At 42.8% G+C, this 8,066-nt stretch overlaps 1 long non-coding RNA gene across 1 annotated transcript; it reads right to left on the reverse strand.

Moving 5' to 3' along the window:
* Positions 1 to 5,431: 5,431 nt before the first annotated feature.
* LOC120402169 lies at positions 5,432 to 7,807 on the reverse strand. The gene is made up of 2 exons (XR_005597033.1): positions 7,468 to 7,807; positions 5,432 to 6,077 (listed from the first exon to the last, which is right to left on the reverse strand). It is a non-coding gene; the product is annotated as an uncharacterized LOC120402169 (long non-coding RNA).
* Between the last annotated feature and the right edge of the window lie 259 nt (positions 7,808 to 8,066).

An 8,066-nucleotide genomic window follows, 5' to 3' on the forward strand; every position in this document is an offset into this window, starting at 1 on the left:
ATTTTGACAAAAGTTTCAGCTAGAAAATTCATAATAAAAATATTTGTTTTGAATTGGCTTTTGAAATAAATGTATTGATTTCAACATAAAATGTTTTTGTTTTCCAACTTGGGATCCCCCAAGCATTCCCATGTTAAGGCATTTACATTAGGAAAAACATTCATGACAACTCTATTCTCTTCTACAGAGGAAAAGAATGTCCTCTGAAAAAGGAAGGTAGCCTGTGGTGATACTCTGTAAAAGAGAATATAGTGGACCTTGCCTGTGTCATCACCGGCTAACACAGACCATGGTTTATGTCTTTCCAATAAAAAAAATATCCGGGGGGGAAAAAGAGTAAATGTAGCTGATCATTTAAATAACCTTTCCTTCAGAACAGCAGCTAGTTTAAGGAACAACTAATTAAAGCCTTACTTTTTTGAAAGACACTCAAGCCTATTGGTATAAAAGCAAATTGTGTTATTTCATTATAGTGCTAGCTTTGCTAAAAATCAATGGACATAATAAACTAAGCTACTATCATGTTTTTGAAGCCTGTGTGCGCATTCTCATTGTGTGTTGCTAAAAGGAAGCCTCTTAAAATATATGCAAGAATAGATTTCTGTTGCTTTCCTATTTACAGGGGCAACAGAATCTAACTGAATTTTAGATGTCAGCCTGCCAGCTAGTGGCCAGTTTTAGATTTGCATCTTTAACAAAACTGCACCATAGCATCTATGTTGAATAGTAAATCTGGGACACTGCTTGACTGATCATACTTATCCGTTGTTGCTAGGATTATAGAATCATAAAAACGTAAGGCTGAAAAGGATCGAGAGGTAAGCTAATCCATCCTCCCCCATAGTGAAGCAAGACTAAATGTATCTAGGTCATCCCTGACAGGTGTTTGTTTAATCTGTTCTTAAAAAACTCAGATTATGGGGATTTCCCAGCCTTCCTTGATAATCTGTTCCGATACCCAGCTACCCTTAGAGTTGGAAAGTTTTTCCTAATAGCTATTCTAAATCTCTCTTACTGCAGATTAAGGGCAGTATTTCTTGTCCTTCAGTGGACATGGAGAACAACTGAATTATCCTTCTAACAACACTTAACATATTTGAAGACTTATCAGCTCTCAGTTTAGTCCTTTTTTCTCAAGACTTAAAAATGCCCAGTTATTTTTTTTTTACATTTCCTGATAAGCCAGGTTTTCTAAACCTTTGATCATTTTTGTTGCTCTCCTCTGGACTTCAGTTTGTCCACATCATTCTTAAAGTGTGGTGCCCAAAACTGAACAAATACTCCAGCTGAGGTCTCATCAGTGCCAACAATTAGCTCCAGGGTCTTACATATGAGACTCCTGTTAATACACTCTGGAATTGTCTTTTTCACAACTGTGTCATGTTGTTGTCTCAAATTCAATTTGTGATCCACTATAACCTCCAGATCCTTTTCTGAAGTGCTACTGCCCAGCCAGTTAATCCCCATTTTGTTGTTCCTTTCTAAGTGCCACACTTTGCATTTGTCTTTATTGAGTTTCATCTTGTTGAATTCAGATCAATTTTCTAATTTTTCAAGATCATTTTTAACTCTAATCCTGTCCTCCAAAGTGCTAGAAACCCCCTCCCAGCTTGGCGTCACCTGCAGATTTTGGAAGCATACTCTCCACTCCATTATCCAGTCAGTGAAAATGCTGATAAGTACTGAACCCTAAACAGATCCCATGTGGGACCCAATTAGATACGTCTTCCACCAGGCCTGTCAGCGAACTATTGATAGCTGCTCCTTGAGAATGGCTTTCCAACCAGTTGTGAACCCACGTTATAGTAATTTCATCTACGCTGTATTTCCCTATGCCTGACAAAATTTCAGCAAACATTTGCCATGCATTATCTATACAAAACGTAGTGTCCAAACTGCTTTCAAATGCATGAGTTGAGCTAGCTGTTGCACAAAAAGCACCAAGTACTGAATGAAACAATTTTGCATTCCATAACAAGTCTAGTCATCGCTTACTTTTACCATTTGAATTGTCATAATGAGTAACCCTAGGAAAGGAAACTCAGTCCTAGCTTGACATCTGTCCATCTTTTGCCGATCCCTGGTGTAGTGCATCCTTTGGCACACGGCTCGCCAGGGTAAGCACCCTGGTGGGCTGGGCCAGTTTGTTTACCTGCCGCATCCGCAGGTTCGGCTGATTGCGGTTCCCACTGGACATGGTTCGCTGCTCCAGGCCAATTGGGGTGGTGGAATGCAGCGGCCAGCACATCCCTCAGCCCGCGCCACTTCCCGCAGCCCCCATTGGCCCAGAGTGGCGAACCGCGGCCAGTGGAAGCCGCAATCGGCTGAACCCGCGGATGTGGCAGGTAAACAAACTGGCCCAGCCCGCCAGGGTGCTTATCCTGGCTGGCTGCATGCCAAAGGTTGCCGATCCCTGCACTAACATCCTCTTCCTTTGAGGAAAAAAGAGGCCAGCTTCAACTAAAGGTAAATACTTGATCTTGGAGGGGAGTGGGATTTTCTAAAACAATTACAATAATGAAAGAGGACTTTTAAAACAGTGTTTACTTGAGAGTCAGAGAGAGCAGCACATACTATAAACACCAACATAGGCTTTCAATTAAATTTGTGCATTCTAGGATAGGGCTCAAACTGCCTCAGAGGATATCTTGTGAATACCTCCCCACCCATTTGCAACATAACAGCCATGAGGCATCTATGTAATTTGCTTGCATGGAATAGTAATATTAGGAAACATGTTCCTCTGTCTCTGCAACTCATCCAGATTGAAACATGAGCAAAACTAATAGGGCTGTTGATTAATTGTAGTTAACTCAGGCAACTAACTAAAAAAATTAATTGCAATTAAAAAAATTTATCGTGATTAATCTCACTTTTAATCACATGGTTAAACAATAGAATACCAATTGAAATGTATGAAATATTTTTGGATGTTTTTCTACATTTTCAAATATATTGATTTCAATTACAACACAGAATACAAAGTGTACAGTGCTCACTTTATTTTATTTTTATTACAAATATTTACCCTGCAAAAATGATAAAAGAAATAGTATGTTTCAATTCACCTCAGACAAGTTCTGTAGTGCAATCTCTTTATCGTGAAAGTGCAATTTACAAATGTAGATTTTTTTGTTACACGACTGCACTCAAAAACAAAACAATGTAAAACTTCAGAGCCTACAAGTCCACTCAGTCCTACTTCTTGTTCAGCCAATCACTCAGAAAAACAAGTTTGTTACATTTTCAGGAGATAATGCTGCCTGTTTCTTATTTACAGTGTCACCTGAAAGTGAGAACAGGCATTTGCATGGCACTTTTGTAGCCAGCATTGCAAGTTATTTATCTGCCCAATATGCTAAACATTTGTATGTCCCTTCATGCTTCGGCCACCATTCCAGAGGACATGCTTCCATGCTGATGCTCGTTAAAAAAATAATGCATTAATTAAATTTGTGATTGAACTCGAGGTGAGAATTGTATGTCTCCTGTTCTGTTTTACCCACATTCTGCCATATATTTCATGTCTCGGATGATGACCCAGCACATGTTGTTCATTTTAAGAACACTTTCACAGCAGATTTGACAAAACACAAAGAAGGTACCAATGTGAGATTTCTAAAAATAGCTACAGCACTCAACCCAAGGTTTAAGAATCTGAAGTGCCTTCCAAAATCTGATTGGGGCAGGGTGTGGAACATGCTTTCAGAAGTCTTAAAAAAAGCAACACTCCAATGAGGGAACTACAGAACCTGAACCACCACCACCACCACCACCACCACAAAAAAAAAAAAGGAAACCACCACCAGCAGAAGGTTATCTGACTCAGATGATGAAAATGAACGTATGTCGGTCCTCTCTGCTTTGGATCATTATCGAACAAAACCCATCATCAGCATGGACGCACATCCTCTGGAGTGGTGGTTGAAGCATGACTCTTTAGTGCATCTGGCACGTAAATATCATGTTCCACCAGCTACAACAGTGTCATGTGAATGCCTGTTCTTATCTTCAGGAGACATTGTAAATAATAAGTGGGCAGCATTATCTCCTGTAAATGTAAACAAACTTGTTTTTCTGAGTGATTGGCTAAACAAGAAGTAGGACTGAGTGGACTTGTAGGCTCTAAAGTTTTACATTGTTTTATTTTTGAGTGCAGTTATGTAACAAAAAAACCCCAGTATTTGTAAGTTGCACTTTCATGATAAAGAGACTGTACTACAGTACTTGCCTGAGGTGATTTGAATAAAAGAAATAGTATGTTTCGTCATTTTTACAGTGCAAATATTTGTAATAAAAAATAACACCCCCACCAGTAGCAGTGCAGAAGTGAGGGTGGCAATACCATACATTGCTAGTCTTACTTCTGTGTTGCTGCCGGGGGTGGTACTGCCTTTAGAGCTAGGCTCTCGGCCAGCAGCACTACTCTCTGGCTACCCAGCTCTGAAGGCAGCACCGCCACCAGCATGAATGCAGAAGGGTGACAATACCATGATTCCCCAACAATAGCCTTGTGACCCCCCCAACCCCCCTTTGGATCAGGAACCTCACAGTTAGAACACCATGAAATTTCAGATCTAAATATCTGAAACCATGAAATTTATGAGTTTTTAAATCCTATGACTGAAACTGACCACAATGGACCATGAATTTGGTAGGGCCCTACTTGGATCAACGTCTTAATAAATAAAGCACAAGATGGGGTATTAGCTGGTATCTGCTAGACCACTACATTAGGAAACAGGATGATGAGCTCCTTGGTACACCTATCTACAATGTGTAAGAAAAAAGCTGTGATATCATGGAGTGACATGTGCTGGAGTTCTCATGCTGCCAGGACTAAAACATCCCTGGAATTTCTAAACATTATAGTAAATAGTACAATGGGTCAATGGTATGATTTTTTTTTTTTTTTTGGCTGGAGAGAGTGCGCATGCATGCGGGTTCAGCTTTCCCACCCATGTTTGGAAGGGAAGGAATTCCTTTTCCTCGAATTGTTGGCCTGGAGGTTTTTCGTTTTTTTCCTCCGAAGCATGGGGGGGGGGTCGGGCTTGGAGTGAGTGGGTGGATCGGCTTATGTGGCCTGCATCTTGCAGGAGGTCAGACTAGATGATCAAAATGGTCCCTTCTGATCTTGAATTCTATGATTCTATGATGACAATTTCCTAACTCAAGAAGTGTTGCATCCAACATGGGGGAATTCTATATTATACCACTCTTGACAGATAAAGAACTAATCACAGAACTAAAAAATTAATGGTAACATAGGTACAAGTGATCATGATTTGAGCACATTTATAATATGCAAACAGAATAAAGTCCTGACCAGTGATTGATATACTTGGTACTTTAAAAAGTCTAATTTCACAAAGCTGAAAATAATTGAGTCAAAAGTCAGTTAGGAGGAAGAATTTAGTCAGAAGACTGTGAATGATAATTGGGAATTGTTTAATGACACTTTAGTAGTGGACCAAAAAGCCACAATCATGGAAGAAGGCTACATTGGTTAATAAACATACATGGTTTAGTGGGGAAGTGAAGGAAGATATGTGTGCGCACACACGCATGTATACACACATACAAATGGAAGAAAGAGGAAGTTGATAGCAATGGATATAAATCATAAGCTAGAAATTGTAGAAAATTGATAAGGGGAGCAAAGGGACACAAGGAGAAATCTATGATCAGCAGAGTTAAAGAAAATAAGGAGAAACTTTAAAAAGTATATTAAGAACAAAAAAGAATCCTAACAATGGTATTGGTCAATTACTAGATAGAAAAGGTAGAATTATCAATAATAATGCAGCAAAAGCAGAAGAGCCCAATAAATATTTCTGAACATAAGAACACAGGAACTGCTGTACTGGGTCAGGCACACCTACATCCTTCCTCTGGGGTCCCATTAGCGTGACTTGACCCTCTTCTCCTGTTCAAGCCAACTACGTTTGTCCTGGTTGGCAAGCTTTTCTCATTCCAGTTCTACTTTCACTCTGACGTCCCTCCTCGAGCAGCCTTTTCCACTCCAGCCTCCACAGCTCTGGCCCTCTCTAGCTCCATCTGCTCAGTCACCACATGGCCTGTAAGAGAAAAAGGGACCTCTTCTGGCCCCTGGTTTGGAGCAGGTGTCCCATCCTGCCTCATGGGATATGAGTGCAGCATGGCCATCAGCCCTAATTTCTTCTGAACAGCAGCAGCAGACAGACCTCAGTGTGCACACAGGCTCAGGAGCTGCTCTTCCATGAGCTGCTTGTAATGCAGACTTGCTACCTAGCTTCTACTTGAGACAAATTAAGAGACCTGCTACCAACTTTCAGTTTAAGAGCAAAAGTATAACCCCGGCAAACAGTTTTTAAAAATCTTCACAAACTACCCCGTGGATCCCAAACACTGTCACTGATCCTTGTGAGTGTCCCTTCCTGCCTCAAGCAAAAAAGAGGGGGGGGGTGCAGGGCCACCGGAGCAGCAAAGCGGGGGGGGGGGGGACAAACCAAAAAATGGCACGTCTGGAGCGGCAAAGCGTGTGGGGGGGAACACGGCGCGTCTGGAGCGGCAAAGCTGGGGGGGGGGAACGACACAAAAACGGCACGGTTGGAGCAGCAAAGCGGGGGTGTGGTGGGAGAAACAACGGCGCGGCGGCCGGCAAAACAAAACAAAAAACCCTACAGGGCGGCCGGAGCCAGGGGACTCTGTGCTGCAGAGTGTGTGCTCGGTCTAGTGGAGGGGAGGGAGTGGAGGGAGAGAGAGAGAAGGGGGGCGGCCAGCGTTTCAGCGGGGTGCTTGCCACGCAGCCCCGACCGCTGCGCCGCCTGCCAGGAGGGCTCCGCTCCGCTCCAGTCGGTATGGAGGGAAGGACGCGGGCTGCCCTGCCGAGTTTGCTGCAGGGCGCTCCCCTCCTCCGCGCCGCTGCCCCCTACAAGGCGGCCGGAGCAGCGAACAAAAAAAATCAGCCATGCTGCCCTAGGTTTGGGCAGAATGGCGTCCCGTAGAATCTGCCTGCCCAAGCATGAGCTTGCTCAGCTGGTGACTGGAGCCAGCCCTGGTTGTCAGGCACATGCTCGGCATGCAGTCCTTCTATTTGGCACCCTCTCCAAGTGTTGGAACCCACTGTCCAATCGCCCACCTGCTCTGAGCATGGCCCTGACCCCTCTGACTTCCCAATGCTTAAACACACCCCTCTCCCAGAACTCCACCCAACGTGTGGGAAGTTTCCGGTTTAGTTTAACTCTCTGAGGGGAAAACAGTAGTTGTGAATCAGTGCACACACACTTTGTTCAATCTAACTTCTTTATGTTCTTAATACTTAATTATGTATAAAGCACACAAAAGTATAGATCACAAAACAATACAACATTCTAAATGCAAGTGTCCCTCACTAGCTCACCCTTCCCTTGGGAGATCATCTGTGCTCCATCAGGCAGGATCTTTCACACCATTGCCTACCCTGCCCCAGCAGCAGCCCCCCCTCACCTGATTCTGGTGCAAGATGGCGTTTGCCTCCAGTTCACTCCTGATAGTCCCTTTATAGATTCCTACTGGGGTCATCTGCTTCTTTTGCTCCGTCTTTTGGTAATTTTCCATTTTTCCCAAGTCTCTCTCCCCTGCTCTTCAGTCAAGAGGAGGAAGTGTCATCTCCCAGGTAGATCAAACGTATTGTCCTAAGGAGCTTTATTTTGAATGATTGTTAATTGCTGCTCACTCACCATTGCCTCTCTTGCCTGGCAGAGATGTTACAACTCTGCTAATTCATGGGAGATCAACACACATATAGGCTTTCCATGAAACAGTAATTTAATGACATAATTTCATAAAATCATCCAAAATTTAGAAGTGGTACAGACAGAACTCCCAATTGGTCACATATACATCTAGGAACCAAGAATTTAGGTCAACCTGACAAGATGGGGGACTTTATCCTGGGAAGCAGTGACTCAAGGTGACTGCTGCTGAAATACTATGTCCGGTTCTGGAGCCCACAATTGAAGAAGACTGTTGATAAATTAGAGAGGATTTAGAGAAGAGCAAGGGGCGTGATAAAAGAAATAGAAAACAGCCTTATACTCGCAGAG

This window comes from Mauremys reevesii, linkage group 3 (assembly GCF_016161935.1).
Source record: "Mauremys reevesii isolate NIE-2019 linkage group 3, ASM1616193v1, whole genome shotgun sequence".
Taxonomy (NCBI): Eukaryota; Metazoa; Chordata; order Testudines; family Geoemydidae; genus Mauremys; species Mauremys reevesii.